Source organism: Grus americana, chromosome 2 (genome assembly GCF_028858705.1).
Source record: "Grus americana isolate bGruAme1 chromosome 2, bGruAme1.mat, whole genome shotgun sequence".
Taxonomy (NCBI): Eukaryota; Metazoa; Chordata; class Aves; order Gruiformes; family Gruidae; genus Grus; species Grus americana.
The window spans coordinates 116,925,128-116,942,180 of NC_072853.1; the positions used below are offsets into that span (position 1 = coordinate 116,925,128).

The 17,053-nt window shown below is 41.7% G+C and overlaps 1 protein-coding gene across 8 annotated transcripts in view; it reads right to left on the reverse strand.

Moving 5' to 3' along the window:
* The window catches only part of ELMO1 (engulfment and cell motility 1), a 310,115-nt gene that overhangs the window by 69,137 nt on the left and 223,925 nt on the right, over positions 1 to 17,053 (reverse strand). The window contains exon 1 of one of the 8 annotated variants that reach the window (XM_054817204.1): positions 14,543 to 15,011. The exons of the other annotated variants lie outside the window; for them this stretch is intronic. The gene's annotated coding sequence lies outside the window, so the exon portion shown is untranslated. Of the gene's footprint in view, positions 1 to 14,542; positions 15,012 to 17,053 lie in introns of those variants that run through there. 8 annotated transcript variants of the gene reach the window in all.

The following is a 17,053-nucleotide window of genomic DNA, read 5'->3' on the forward strand; positions in this document are numbered from 1 at the left end:
GATTTAAAAGACAAAAAGGAAAAAAGCTGATTGCAGCCTTCAGCATACTTATGTGATTAGGGTAATGAGGAAGAGACAATTTTATAAAGCAATTCACAGATTCTTTCTTTCTTTTTTTCAAATTTCAGAATGCAGCTGGTTTCAACCTCCCAGCTGGCAAAGAGGGGACTCCTCACCGTTAAGTACTCTGCTTAATCTGGGGACTTCTCAATCAGACACAGCTGAAGTAGTGGCATGATTATAGGCCTTGGTCAAGTGTCGCAATACAAGATGATTTATATTAATCAGCATTCTCCTGAATCAGTGCAAAACAAATCCAACACAACTACAGACCTTGAAAGAAGGCTTTCTTAGCCCACGACTCTTTCCTTTGTCTGAAAATACCCTCTTGACAGATGGTAGCCAAGTAATCAAACATTTACAGCAGCAAAGGAGCAGCACACAGCCTGGCCATCGGAAACGTCACTGGTATGTTAAGCACCTCCTGTAAATTCCCTTTTGGTGTTCACAGGTTGGTTTTGACCATAAGGAAAACGTAACCTTTTTCAAAGTTCAGTACAATGGTGCTCTCAATACCTCTGGAGAGTTCCAAGTTGTCAGAAGCCATCCATTGTTGTCCATGACAAAAAAACCTGTCTCTGCTGTTACTGAACACTGAAATGAAATGCTTCTGCTAAGACAGATGTGCCAAGTCTCCTGATTTGTGAACTTGTACTAATACACAGAGACTATTTTAAATCCAGCTTAAACCCCAATTCACAGACAATTTAGAAGAAGAAAAAGAGGAGGGGAAGGGCGGATTTGGCTGGCTCCAACTAGCCTTCATGGCACTGAGGTAAAGGAGCGGCACGCTTTCTTGCTCTGCTCTTATGAGGGCAACTTGCCTCCCCCTCAATGCCATTTTGCTTTTGATGCCTTGCAGCAAAGCATCAGCCTCTGCTTAGCCACTATGTGGTACCTGCATGCTGGCATGACAGAAAGAAGGATGTGGGAATAAAAGATAAGCGAGCTAGAAAAGTGTGTCAAAGGAAGGAAAGAAAGAGGAAAGTTATGGCAGTCAAAATTCTGAGAACACTTGGCAACGTTGGACCAGATTCCAGTCTGTCTCACACCGGATAAAGCCAGATTTTGGACTCAAAACTGGTCCTATTCATGGACAGTGATGTATTTAAATGTTAAGAGAAAAAGCATCTGTTTTGAAACCTTTTAAAAATCTAATACATAGGAACTGGAAGAGGCATTTTAGTCTATCTACCCTAGATCAAATTCCAGATGACCACATGGTTTAATGCCTTGCTTTCATCTCCAGCAAACAAGACGCTGCCTTACTGGCCAAATGCAAGCAATACCTATGGCTCTAGAAACACAAACAAGACCCCGTAGGAATCCAAATTGTCCCTCACATCACAAACGGCTCTATCAGACCATGCACCTTTTTCCTCACGAGCATGATCAGGGTCATCAAGTTCCCCTCATTAGCAGCATTTTCCACTATGTCTCTGCATAGGCATGGATAGGCTGAAAGAGGCCAGGCACTAGAATCTCCTTTATTCTGCGCAGAAGAGTGCATAAACCTGGGGAACAGAGAGGGTGTTTTTAATTAATCCAATATAAACAAAACTGCCTGGAAATATAGTGAAGAATAGAGGCTCGGCCTTCTGTAGGTCAAACCCAAGGGCTACATTCATACCCTGGGGCAACTTCATTATCCTCAGCTGAGCTGCACAAGGGATTAATTTAACCCTCAGAAAAGGGTCAAGAGAAACTGGGAGAGGAACTGAACACCACATTAATAAGAGCTATAAGGATACATGTTCAAAGAGTTTAGTTCAAATTCCTCCTTTCATTTGATGATTTTAGTGCAAGCGGGTACATATAGTAACATTACCATTTCTATTCTGCTCCCTCTGCTGTTGTCAGAGCCCTTTCTTCTATTATATATTCTCAAATGACTTTTAATTTAAATCATTTATATTCTCAAAACCCGTAAGATCTGGTTAAGTACTCTGAGGCTTGTTCACCTGTCTACTTCAATTTTTTTCTTTTGCTTTCTTTTAACAAATTCTTAAAACATATCTGTAAGCCAGAGAACAATTTTTTTTTTTTTTTTAAATGAAGCTGCTTTCTGTTTTATAGCTAATTGTTTCAGTTGTGGGCTGCAAGCAGTGTTCCTATTCCAGAAAGAGAACGCTGTCAGGTTCTAAATGTGACTCTGTACCTTAGGTGTAAAATTGTGCAGTAGCCCATTATTGCATCAGCTGCCACTATTAAGCTAGAAAAAGAAAAAAGGGGGTGGAGAGGCAAAGTATTAACAGCAGAAACATCCGAGGACTCAGCATTTTTCTAGGGGCACATTTTTGTTAGCTTATTCTTACATTTCCAATCTTTTCTTACTTGAAGATGATTGTTATTTGGCCAACATGGTGAAGATGCTACATTGTCTTTTATTTGTTTTGATGAATTAAAGCATCCCAATGTAACTGGAAGCACTGGAAAATATCAATGATACAGAAATTACTCAAATACTTTTTCCAACCCCATCATATATAGAAACAAGGTGGAAAAAACCTCTGTAATAGACACCTAATAGAAGGTGACCTACCTAGTGTCTTCAAAACAATTAATATGGCCTGTTCCCTCTCTCTTCTTCCCTCCCTCTTTTCTTGAGGCTTCTCTCATTCCTCCCTCCCCAAGAAGTCAACCTGCAAGCCTTCTCACGACACAGCAGGCCTACATCTTGTTCTGAGAAAGGATACATACACAGGAGGAGGACACATCGGCTCTGCTCATGGTGCGGGACTACCCCAAGCATGTAACAGTGAAGCAGTCCACGACCTCAAGCTTTTACTTGACCTAATGCTGCTCAACCAACAAACAAACTGGCATTGCTGGTCTAGGCTAAACCTTAACAGTACCCAGCTATGGCCTATCATATATTTTCACACATTATGAAGTACACTTATTCACATTTTAGCTCTTTCAGACTCAAACATGGCTCTAACACTGACAAATTTGAGTTTTTAAAAAGATAGCCCTCATTTGGACCCAGTGAGCCAGAAATAAGTTTAACTGAACATCAGGAACAATTTCAGGGTTAGCACATAGCGCTGGTTATTCTTGTTTCTCTACAAAACTACTTTTGTTAAAGGAAATTTCACATTTCCTTTAAGAAACTAGAATCACAGTGCTTTAATTACAAAAGTGTCCTTGGCTAATAACATGAGTTTACATCGGTAAACTTTATTGCAGACCTTTTGCAAGGAAATCTTAATCCTATGGGCTCAAGTCTATTTTTGCTTGCTCTGAACCACGGCATTGAATCTTCAGTGCATTTTATACCTTCAACATCCCATTAAGTCAGGACAGTGTTGTTGCTCATGTGTGTCAGAGGCAGAAAGCCACGGAGCAAGAGTGAAGTTCTTTTGCTTGGTTCAGCACGGCACAACAAATTTGTGGTGGATGGAGGAACTGAAGCAGACTGTCGGTCTTAGTCACCAACCACACCAGGAGACAGTGCTTTCTCCCTTGCTGCTTCTCAGAGATAGCATGCCTGCCAAATACAAATACCTTCTTGTTCAAGGTTGGTCTTGGTATTTCCATTCTGGATACAGCATGAATGTTCTCTCTTCCCTTCACAACACAGACTGCCAGCTACAACAAATCTTGGCTTACAGTTCTGCTTTTCCCATTGTTATCTCTCCTTTGCCTTCAAACACTGCAAGGACTTGCACCTTGCTTTCCTCTCTTGGGTTTTGCTGAGCGCTTTCTGGCCATCATTCTGCTCTGGTAACACACAGAGTGAGTGACTTTGACTTCACCTTTCCAGAGCTTTAGAGATAAGTCCCTTTTTTAGTTTTCTTGGTTTTAAGTAAGTATATTGAAAATGTCCAGAAGACATGACCTTCTTGCCACTCAACGTGATAAAAGACAACAGAGGTTATATAGCCTGTATGTTAATTTCTTGTATACATCCAATAGGTAGGCAGCCTGCTAGCTACTATCATGTGTGGCCTGCAGCTTATTCCTATGTTATGCTTACAGAGTAGTTTCTGACAGAAGATCAATTTGGCCAATGTAGAAGTTATAATGCCTCTCTAATAGTAAGCTGGAGCAAACCTGAGCATCCACTGGTGTCATGAAAAGCTACTAGACGGCATCTGTAAACATCTACAGTCTATCTCCTAATACCTGTACTGTTAAAAACAGGAGCACTGGTTTTACAGCATTTTCCTAGTATTTATGCTTCTAAATTTATTTATCTTAGGAATGATTTTCTAAAATAAAACTGAGAAGAATATGATTTAGTGTTTAAATAGAGATTCACCTAATTGTGAAAGTTCATTAACAGCATTTGGGGTGGAGGGTGTGTTTTGCAGTGTGGTATGCCTAAGAAATGGCTCCCCTTCTCTTTCTTTCTAATAGCAATCTAGAACGCATAGGGTAGGATAGCTACACTGGAGGTGTTGCAGCCAGCTCATCCTGATATTTCAACAAAATCTTTGATGGGTACCGTGAGGTATTCTCTCTCACTTAGCCTGTGGCAAGGCAAGCCTAACTAAAGCAAAGCGCTCGGGGTAACGGTGGACTGCCAGATCAGTGAGCAAAGCAAACAGCCTGTACAGAAAAGCTCCTTTTCGTGATGCTAACTGAAGTTTCACCAGAGGTGGGATTCCTAAGCAGGGATAATTTTCATCATTACTGCAGTAAGGGCATCCTCAAAAGACCCAAAGAGAAGAATGACATCTAAGCATGACACTGAAACCAACTCCTAGACCAGTGAAACTCTTATTTAAAAGAAAATCCAACAACACTTAACTGGCTGCTAGGTTAAGCTACTTTCTATTTAAAGACCAGAAAGTCCAGCGTGGCTCTTGATGAGAACAAGACAACTGACTGCAGGGGGTTTGGATTATCACGTTTAGAAATCGGTGGTTAAGGATCCTGAATTACCACAGGATTAAGAGCAAAGCAGACAGAATCTCACTCAAGTGATCAAAGGCTGCTGTCAAACACACCCAGTTTAATCTTCCTCTCTATCAAACCTGAAAATCTGCATAAAATAGTAGAAATGCGCTCTTTTTCTTCCTTTTCAAACTCATACTAAAAACCTTTTTACGGGTAAAATATTTTCAGAACTCAATTCTTCCTCAAGACTGATACCAGCAAGAAAATAACTTGAATAGTAGGTAACATCTTTAGGCTGTTGTATAGCCTTGTTTAACTTATACATTTGTCAGTATGGTATATGTATTAATTTAGCTACTTTTTTTGAAGATGCCTTTTAAGTCTGCCTAGAATCACAACAACAATAAAAAAATAAGCTGGCAATAGAGAGATCTGCATGTTCTGTAGAAATTTACATTTCCAGTGATAAGCCTGTGAATTGTATTAGCAAGAAGTCTTCCAGGTCTTAGGGGGCAAGCCAAAAGGTGAAGTATTTCCAGATTACTTGTAACATGTATATACACAGATCAAACCATTTTTCTTCTTACATCAGCAACGCCAAGCATCCTGGTTATCTCCTCCTACTTCATAAAACTGGATTTTCCAGTAATTTCTAATAATTAGATTCTCACATACTAGTGTCATATTAAAAAAAAAAGAAGTGCCCTTATCCCCAAGACCAAGGGACTCAGCTTTCCTAAGAAACCTCATCTATTTTTCGAAGTAGCTCAAATCATGTTCAGATAACATTTTCATATTGGAGTAATCCCACTGAAATCCATAAAATGGCTCCTGTGACTAATTCTGCTTAGCACAACAGAGAACTACAGAATTTGTTATTAAGCAACCTGTTCCTAGATATAAATTAAATGCACTATGTTTAATTATCTCCTCTCTTTCTCACAAACACAGAGAAAACTGAAGAAAACTAAATTGTAAAAACTGTAACCGAGACTTTTTTTTTAATATATACAATAATGTAGCTGTCTCCTTTCTGGCCATTATATCAAGATTTGCACCAGCCCACTGCAGAGTTAAAATAAATGTAAAACGTCACAGCCAGAATTGATGAGCTAAGCAGTTGCAGCAGGGCTTGAGTATCAACCTATCATGATCTAAAAACGCACACGTCTACTTCTGCTGAGTCAATGTGGTTTTAAAAGTAGTGGATTCTTTCTTGAAAAAAGATTTCCTACGTCTTTAAGTCTGTTAAGGGTTAGCATGGACTATTTATAGGCATCAATGAAAAAAGGAGGAAGTCTTTGCTCTCCTACTGTTCGCTGCAGGTGAGAGGAGCTTGCAGGTTTTCAGCAAAATCTCTGCCACCTCTTGACAAAACTGGAATTATCAACAGGGGACAATTGCATGGCAGCAGATAAATTGGTGCTATTACAGAATGACTTGGAATGATGAAACAATTTGATTGACTGTGCTGCTGGACTGTAACAGCCAACTTGGCTACAAGTACTTTCTTTCTCTTCCTTTCTCCCTGCATCCTGAGAGCAAAGCAAGTAACAAGCTGTCATCCCTGGTGGAACAAACATTCTTTTCTATATACTGGTAATCAAAATCAGTTGCTTGTTTTGCGACTGAGTCAGAGTTCTTTGACATCTTTCATTTTGCTTAGGAGGAGGTGCCTTTTGACTTACTTTCCGGTACAATATGACCACTTCACTCCAGAAGAAAGACAACCCCTTGATTCTGGGGACCAGCCTGAAACTGATGGGAGTCTTAGCACTTGTTTCAACACAGTCGAGGTTTTGCCTTCTACACTGGTCTTCCTTTTAAGCAGCTCCTGAGTTTGCACAGTGTTCATATGAGCAACAAATATTGCTGAGGCAACCGGAATTGCAAAGCAGGACCGTTGCGCTCTGCACCAAAACTTCCACACAACCTTCTGAATTCACCTTTCGTGGGTGCTCTCTGGCATCGGCCACAGATAGATGCTCCAAATGGGCTGTGGCAACAGAGATGCACAATACCCTTGTTAGGTTACACAGTTTGCCAGCACTAATGATGCCGAGGCAATGATGGGGATACCAGATCAAGGGCATGATCCGAAAGGATCTGGATTCAGGCCCAGGTGTCTGCCTGTGCAGAAGATCATGATGAAATGTGCACATTTCTTTACAATCACAAGAGCTACACACTGTGATTATCTTTTGGCAGCCCACTATTGCAAACTGCAACAACCTCTGGGATTTCGGTGCAATAAAGTGTTTAAATCATAGCCCAGGCAAACTTCTGGAAGAAGCAGTAACCCAGCTCTGGTGTTTAAGTTTAAAATCATATAATTAGCTGTGGGGCCTTCCTATACTTTTCACATTACAAATCTGTCATGTATCTCTTTGACTGAAAAAAAATGAGTTTCATTCAATTACCAATACCCAATAATACTTAACAGAATTAGAAAGCTGACTATTTCATTCTTGGTTGAAACCTGACAGCAAAGTGCTTTATAATCCAAAAAATCTGACACACATCCAGCATTTGTTTGTCCTACCAAATCAATGACAAACGCTAATACTCAGATCTGCTCTTGATATTTACTCCACCAAAGAAATGCTTGGTTAGAAGTTCCCAGCTTATACCTTAAATATATAATAAAAATTCAAACCCTTGAAATTCACTGGGCTAGAACCTTTAGCACTGAAAACTGTTATTGGGATTGGTGCAAAGTTCAGTCTGGAGTAGAGGCCATGACTTTTCAAATGGTAGAAATCCTGCATGCAAAGGTGAGTTGATATATAATTTCATGCATGAACAATCAGAACTTATCCTGAGATTCACTTGTACCTTTTCTGTACCATTAGAAATGAGCATAATTCCACTTGCAATTGAAAATGGGACTTAAGACATTCTAAGCATAACCCCAAAACACTGTGTCGCTGTTTGAGATAGGGTGTTAATTTGAACAGGGGATTTTAAAAGGTTAGTTGGGAAGTAAGAACAGAGGAATTTATTTGTGAAACAACTGTGAATAGACTTTCCACTCTTCTATTAAAATTTTAACTGGGTTACTATAGCATTTAAAGGCAGAAAAATTCAAGACCGACTATTAACATATAAATAAAATCCAACTTCTCATTGCAGTTATAAAGCATCAGAGGTATTTCTAACTCAAGTTCTTGCCTATTTACTCTATGCACCAAAGCAGCTGGTGGTGTAAAAGTGAGAAGTTTCACGGGCATCATGTACCTCTTTTCAGCTGTAGCTGTTTCAAAGCATGACCCCGAGAGCTTCCACAGCTCCCTTTGGTGTCTTACATCAGGGAGGCTTCCCCTTCTGAAAGTTGAATGGACCTTCTGTCAGCCAACTGGATTCACTCCACCCTACAAAAGGTGAATATGGGGAGGAAGAGAGAAGAGGAGAAGGTCCCTTGTGACGGCACAGAGTGAGTCAGGAGACAAGACTGTTTGATCCATGGTCATTTCCTTCCCTGGGGCTAGCATCACAGGTACATTTTAACCCCTTGTCTTGAATACAGGGGCTGTGAACTAGTTTTCTTGGAGAGCAAGGTTCTTCCAGCCACAACGTTCCTCAGCATCATACTGAATTATCAAATACAGAAGTGATAACCCTGTGGGGGTGACAAAAACTGGGACATGCTTCCCTTGGAGGGGGTTCAGGGCAGTAGCTCCAGCATATTCTGGCACATCCCAGCTAGCTCAAAGCCAAGGGCTCTGCTGTGGCTTCTTGTGCTGCGGCAAGGGCGCAACACAGCAAAACGCACACCTTGACTCCCCTGTGCCTTACGCTCATGATCCATCTAAGTGGAGGGCAGACAAGCTCTGCAAAGTCACTCTGCTGCTTTCACGTAGGACAGCAGGAAACACAAGCAGATGAACAGCGCTGCTTTTCTTATTCTGCAGATACTCATTGGGACAGTCATGGCAGTCCTTCAGGAAGTATTCACTGGAGCTGGGATAAAGCTATGACAATTTACACCTTTGCCAGAGAAGGGTGGAAACTGGGAAAGACACCACACCTTGATGAGGGGCTTCAAAGGCAGCATAAAATAACATTCGTCCTTTGCAGTAGCTTCTGTTAGGCACCCAGCAGAAAACCCAGTCTAAAGTTAGAACCTTATTAACTTTGATGGCAAAGCACTCGCACAGCTATATTTGTAGGGATCTAGAAAATCTATTTTTGTTTATGTTTTCAAGTCTGTTTAATTACCTTGGTGAGGCTAACAAATACAGAAACGTTCTGCTGCTTCTGAACAGAAGAGCTGCAGCTAATCCTGAAGGTCTTCCCTTCGTTTCCAAGATCCGTGGGTGCGTGTCTTTTATAAATGTGAACTCATTCAAATCTTTTCACCATTTCCCCCACTTTTTTTTTTTATATCCATTTCATTCTCACAGGTGTCAGAATACAGTGACAGCTTTGATCTTACTGGAAATAACCATATGTGGGTAGATTCTTTTTCTTGAAATGCAGACTGGGAGTGGATCCAGAGGTCAAGCCAGAAGGTTACATATATTTGAAAAACTCGTTTAAAAGAAAATCCCTTTGTGTGGCTTCTAATATGCCTTTGGATGTGAAGCTTGAAATACCTAGCTGTGAAAGCTGCTCTCTGTATCACGATGTTCCAAGTCTTAAGAAAACTGAAGTTCAAAGAGAAGGAAAGACTAAGCAAGTTAGGTTTGTAGCTATGGAACAAGTACTTTCTTCGCCACATCAAAAGCGCTGATAAAAGCAGTCCGCCAATTCAGGATAACAGTATGTTATTTGATGTATTAATTTGACAGTGTGCTAGCATTAATACGAAGATCTGCTTTTTCACCCCATTACAAGATTGATCTTGTGCATTACAGAGGAGTTTAAAATGCCCAGACTACAGCTAATCAAAGTTCTAGTTCATATGAAGGTCCTATGTATCCTCTGAAGTCTGACTTTCACATGTTTTTTTGAAACCACTAAATTCTTAAGTAGCAAAACCTGCCAGAGTTTGTGTGAAGTCCACAAAAAAGGGATCTATGCCCCGCAGACTTTTCAAAATGCTGCAGATTTATTGCAATATGTATGGGTTCTGCAAGTTACCGCTATCAAGGATACATAATTCATATTTCATTTTCAGAGTGAAAGTCATGACTTTAGTGTATTGGAACTTCAATTTGGGTGAGGTATGTATGCGGATGATGCTACACTGGGAAGAAGAAGTACGGAAGACAAAACACTGTCCAGTTATACAGCCTCTGATTCTGCATAAAGAACTTAAAATTGAGTCTCCCTGATACAAAGCCAATCTTTCTTCCCATCATGTTTCTCCTCACAGGGTCATGTCCTGAAGAGGGGCTGTAGTTCCTAATGATGGGGGAGGTGTGTGTGCTTCTTTTTCTCAAGTGGGGGGCAAAGCATTTGGAGTGAAAGAATACAGGGCAGAGCAGAAGGAATTTTGCTTCACTAGACCTGGGGAGGACCCATATGCTCCAAGAGAAGTATCAGTGATACCATCTCAAGAGAAAGGGAGTTAATAAAAAAATTCTGCTTGTAGACACCACTGCTGCTGTTCCCACCTTTTTGAAGGAGCAGCAGGTGGGGCAGGATATTAATTTATTACAGCATTCTAGTTCTCTGGAAGACATCAAGTCAAAACGTAGAAAGACATCTATAATTTCTTGCTTTTACATTTTTGCAAGTAAGAACAGTAAAAAGCAGTGGTTGGTAGTTGTGGGGTTTTTTTAACAGACAAAATAGATGAGCACCACAGAAGTAGCACACTCAGATGGGGGCAGACATCCTTCTAGGGGCCCGCGCTGGGCTAAACTCTAATTGCAAATGATAACATACGTGAGGTAGTGACACGCGATTCCTCTTTACGAGACCACTCCTGAACTCCTGCCAAAAATCCCTCTGTACACCACTTAGTGCTTCAAGACAATGGAAGAATAATGACAGGTCTGTAAAATCTGCTGGAACTGACAGTTCTTATTGTTCTGAAAACTTTTTGTGACGCGCAGGAGTTTTCAGATTAGCACTGCACAATGTTGAACAAAATGGGTGTCAGGCAAATCAATGGGCTTTTCACGATTCACTCGCCTTTGTTTTACTGCTGTTCCCTTTTTATTCTGTGCTTGGCGTTGCTTTGTTGTGTGCACTTGCCGTTTGAGATGCGAGCGTGCATACACTGAACAGGGAGTGAGAGCTTTGTGCGACTTGGCATGATGCTCTATGTAAGCCAAGTCCTAGTATGTAGTAATCTTTCCTCAATTTTTTTTTTTCTGACATGAAAATAAGGAACTGTTCTTATTTGAGCTGTTAGTCTCATTTGGAGTTATGACAGTCTGCAATTCATTTGGATGTAAACACATCAGAGCCACCTAAAGAAGAGTATTTGGTTTGTGGTTAGTGTGAAAACTGTACCTACTTACTTGAATAATGGGGTGAAAACAAGCATACAACTGAGGCAAAACTGAAGACTGGTGGCTTTAGCATCTGTTTACCTAGAACATCATTGACCACAATGTTTCTACTGAGACTGAAGGAGGGTTAAGATCCAGGGAAAGAATGAAAGGTTCAAATTTAGTATTTCTAGATGCGTATAAAGGCTCCCTTCCGGATTTCTGCTCCAGGCTTCCAGTATAGGCTAACGTATGAGAACGAGGCTCTGCAAGCAGACAAAGGATAACCTATTAAGTTTAAAGCCCACAGAAATAAGTCAAAATATGTAGAATGCCCGTTCCGTTCAGGTTTTCAGTATTACAATTCTTGCTGAGGCAAATGGAGGGGAAAAACAACTGCTGCCTTTGTAAAAATCCTGCTCTTCCAAGAAAAACGTAAGCATAAGACTGAAGTTCAGATCAATGTCTGGTGGCTTCTCGTGTAAGTCAATGGAGGTATGCCAATTTGGTCTGGCACCAAGCGTTTCAGAAGACATATGAGCCTATCAAACCAAGTGTTTTCCAATGCAACCAATTAAAGCTACCCCAAGATAGCACTTTTCAGCTTCTGCATCCTCCCAACTGCTGCCAGCATGCCACAGCTCTCACTGAAGCCCACTCACTCCTCTGTTGCTGGAACTCTTATAGCCTGGGATTCTGAAATGCCTCTCCCACATAGATCACCCCCAAGCACTAATGACAAGCAACTGTTCTCTGCACCATCAGGTCAAAAAAATCTAATGCAAGTGTGCCTTTGACTGCAACACAATTTTTTTTTTCTACCTCAGGCACCACTGTGGTTTGAAGCCCTCAGACTGATCCAATGCACTATCCAAAGCTTAAGCAGTTACAGGCTGTCTCTCTCCCTCCCCGTCCCCCTCCTTTTATCTGCTAATGCACGAGGATAGACAAGCAAACAAATCCCTTCAAACAAGGTTATGGGAGATATAGGAACTCTATCAGTCACACGGTATTTGCTTAATGCTAGTGACTGAACTTGAGAGGTTTATGTTGTTTGAACTATATCCCTGGAGCGCTAACAAGAACTAAAATATCATCTTAAGAGTTGCAGTGACCTTAAAAGATAATGTTCTCCTAGGCTTTCACATTATCAATCAGAAAATAAAGCAGAAGGTAGTAGGTATAGAATTAAAAAAACCCAAAGATGCAAGAGAGCTTCATTTTAATGCATCCCAGAGGTGTTCAAAATGACCAGTCTGGAGCCAGGAACAAACCATACCCAGGTGTGCACGAGTCCAAGCTCTCCCTCAGCTTTTTATGGAATATCTCAGCCTAGATCAAAGCATCCACCTCCAAGATGGGGAACGGGCACCTCTCTTCACAGAGACTGCCGTACATGATGGGATTTTCAGCTACATCAGTGCTAAGTAAATACAGATGAATGATACGAGCCCCAGGGGAAGGTGACATGGCAGCTAAATATCTGCTACATTTTAAAAATTTCATTCTTGGCACTTGCATCACTGCTAAACAAACGTAAGTTTTGCACTAAGAGCTAACAGTTATCTCTTTTGCACAGATTAGGAAAATTATGTTTTTAAGCCCAGTGCATAGGATGCCCAGGGACATCGTTTCAATAAAAGGTGGCCCAAACATCCCTGAAAAACACAGGGAAAATTACTTATGTCCATGTCTTCAGAAAGGGCAATAATTCAAACTTAATGAGGGGTCCTCCTGCAGTAGTGATACATTGGGTTAAACACTCAAAAGTTCACAGAGGAGCTTACTATAGCCTTTACCAACAGACACTCTCACTGTATTGATGCACTGAATTCTATGTTCCGTATCTTTCTAATTTATTTTGATCAAAGAGATCGTGAAAACACTGACAATTCTTTTCGACACCAACATCTGAAACAATGCTGATTCCTTTAACTGAAGGGATAAGCTCCACAGACATACCTTCCTGCCACAACTTGCAAGGCGGTATCTCAAAAGCAAAGTTGACCAGTTAAGCCATATCTAAAAATCACACCCTCAGCCTAAGATTCCCAGGCAGCAATGTGACTTCCTTTCCCAGTGTTGGGAGCTGCTGGGAAGTTGTGCGTTTAGTTCTAAAACGAATACAAGACACCGAAAATGGATCCCTAAAAAGCAGCCAGCTTCATATGATGTTTGCACCTAGTTTGGTTACTATAAAATTCCTGATACACATGACTACCTCAGGCAGACAGTAAGAACACAGAAAGCTTTTTCTAAATCTTTTTGTTCCTATTTCTGCCCTCTCTCCTACATATTTTCACATGCCAGATAAGATGACTAGAGCCTCTGAGAGGGTTAAGCAGAGTCATCCACGAGCTCTGTGCAGCAAAGCTCTCCATTTAACAGCAAATACCTGATAAAACACAAACAATGCTAGGCCAAATTCATGGCTGGTGTAACTCAAGTAACCCCGGAGGGTTACAGAGGGACAGATTTGCGCCCTCTCCTCCCCTCCCCGCCACTTCTAAATACACCGTTTCTGCTTTACAGAATCAAGAGCAGAGTCCCGACAGGCAAAGGAATCAACTTCTAACTCATGCCCCGCAATGGTGAAAAAGGAAACTCTCTCCACTTATCATGCATGCACTCACCTGTTTCATGAACAAACAAGAATGCTTTTGAATTACATCCTTTTTTTTTTTTAAAGCCTCTTCCAAAGGAGAAATTAATCAAAAAAGAAAAAAAGAAAAAAGAACAAGAAAAACTAACAGAGAGGGCAGGAAAAGCAATGATTCTCTGTGCTGAGCACAGTGATGGATGATGAGCAACTCATGTTTTCTTGGCTCAGTGTCTGATCTAGTGTTTTACAAACCATTGAAATAACGTGCCTGTTATTATTATACCGACACTACAAATGCTGGTGACTCCATATGGGTACCTTGGACTTTTGTGCTTGCGATATTCTGCTCCATGTGGTTCGCTTGCCTTTGCAAACACAGAGGTGTTCTGAAACGCCTCGGAGAATACAGCATCCTTCCACAGTCTAATCTTAATTAGGCTAAACAACCACCCAAGGCAACGCAAGCAGCTAACTAGTTTGTCCGACGCCTGAAACCATTAGGAACAACACGTCTCGCTACATGCAAAACAAAACTGAGAAATCCTTCGTGCTATTTACAGTTGCTACTAATTTGCTTTTTCCATTCCTCAACACCATTTATTGATCTGTGCCCGGGCTGAAATAGCAGGATAAAGTACACAGATTTACTTACAGAGATCCCGTAGCTCCATCGTTCCCAGTGACAAATTCGCCTCCCACACGACAGCGAGCGGATGACTTAATGCTGCTTTTTGAGGAAGGCACAATGCGTGCGAGTGGCAGATGGTCTCCGACGAAGCTCTCTAACGAGATCCGTCCTCGGCGTAGCCATGTGAGAGGAGCAGACCCCCTCCTTTGCACACCTTTGCCTGCTCTCTGGTCCCCGCGCTGCCGGGGCGAGCGTGTAGCTTTGCTTATGTTGCGGGTACCCGATGGCCAGTCGGGTTCCCATTGGCACGGCCGGGCGGCAGCAGCCAATCGCAGCCCGCTCCTGTTTCAGGGAAACTCCTGCCCATTTATTTAGCATCTTGGGAGACCATATTTCAGAGGAAGAGCACCGCTCCCCTAGCATCCTACCATCAGACAGAGGGGGGAAATAAATAAACCAGAGCTCCCCATCTCTGGGTCTCCCCCTCTCCGCCTGCTAGTTTTTTCCCAGGGCCCGGCGCTCGCCCGGAGGGAGCGAGGCAGCACCGATGGGGACCCGGCGCCCGCGTCCACCTTGGCGGGGGCCGCGGGGGAGCGTGCCGGAGCTCCACAATTACTCGCTCCATCGCCATGGAAACAGCCTGGATGCAGCGGGCTGGATTTGTGTAGCACATCTGCTGCCAGGCTCATAGTCAACTGCAATCTCATCTTTTTTTCCTCTGCTCTTGCTGCTTATTTGATTGCGAGTTTGCTTTCTCTTTTCATACATGCTGGGAAAGTACATGCAGACAGAGCTGTGCACACGTTGACTTTCTCCCTGTGCAAACATACCACGCTACGTGTATGTATATGAACATATGTACATGAGAAGTACTCACTTGTATGCGTGCATGTGCTAAGGAGGTACACTCTCTGTGTACCCAAGTAATGTGTGTTACTTGTATTTCAAGTTTGAGTAATGGACTAGCACAAGACAAGACTGCTGTATTGGCTGTCAAAATACTACATTTCACTTTCCAGTTCCATAAACTGCATCTGTCCAAAATGGGGTCAGATCTGACACGACTATTATGAAACTTCCCAAGCAATCTGCTGTTTTGCTAGTGGGCTTCCAAAATTATATCTGGCACCCACACATCTGAGTCTTCAGGCAACTAATTCTACACTGGATGCTCCCTATTCTGCCCAGGGCCTGATGAAACATGCCACCAGGAAAACTTCACGCACAAAAGGGTTGTTATCTATGGGTATAAATCTCTGTGCTGCCCTTTGACAAGGTAAGAAAAGAGAGATGACTACATCAGAAGAGGAAAGAAAGCAAAAGGACTTGGCAATTTGGGGTAATTTCTGGCTGCTCCTCAGACTTTCTTTGGGACACCTGAAAAAAATCTTTCATCCTCTCCATGCTTCTGTTACTGAAACTGCAGAATAGGGAGAATACCTAAGTGCATCGATTTATATTACAAAGATAAGGCCAGACATTCTTTGAGACACTGACATGCTATTATAATGATGTTAGAGAAGAATTTCAGATTAAAAAAAGGAGGACATGTTCCTTTTTCATGTACACTTACTTTCATTTAACTAAAAGAATAAAAAAATGAAGTCCCTCTGAAAAAAAAAAAACATTTCTGTATTGCTCTAGTAACAGACAGCCACTGCATTAGCCATTGTAAATAGTGGTGCTTTAAAATGCATCTTGACAGAGTCTTGCAGGTAGATTCCCAGATCTCCTTGTATAATAAAAGGCCACTCCTTGTTAAATGTCTTCTACTAGCCTTCTGTGGGCCTAATTCAGAGTCCAGGAAGGTCTTTGAAGCCCATTGGTCTACTGCTCAAGAGCAAGGCCAAGAACAGAGAGCTACACCAGAAGATCTGGCTTTTCAGGGCATCTGTCACTCCACTATCATTTTGACAGAGAAATGAGCTTTTAAGAGAACTGTATTTTTTAATGGCTCAGGATGCCATAAGGATTCACTTCTTGCAATGCTGTACTTATTCCGGCTTTTCATTTTCCTTTAGAGCAGCACCACCTCCTACTTCCTGCAGCACCATCGCTATAATCATTACCCTGAACTTGCAGGCTTTTGGGGTCACTCTTTTAGTTCTGAAACATTAAACTGTGGAATGATGTTCAACATGCATTTTAGGAGAAGGGGGTGTGTATGTAATTAAAAAGCCCAGATTTGCTGACAGCACTTGCCGGGGAAAAAAGCAATCTATCCAGTTCCATCCCTCTCTCACCCCTCCTTCCACCTAAATCACACAGGGGAGAGGCTGCTCTGAGGGTGTGGAGCATACCCCATCATTTGTGTGTGAATGATGAAGCAGCTCAGCAGTTCCAACGTTCATTTTGCTAGCTGTTATTGTCATGTCTTATGGACTGGAAGTATTGTCAACATGTAGAGCTTAAAATAGTCACGCAAACCATAAATAAATATGTAAAAATGCTACTGGACAACAAGAAACAACTGTGACATACTTAGTGGGTCTCTGTACTGAAATTTGGTTTTAAGCCAATATTAAATTGCAGAGC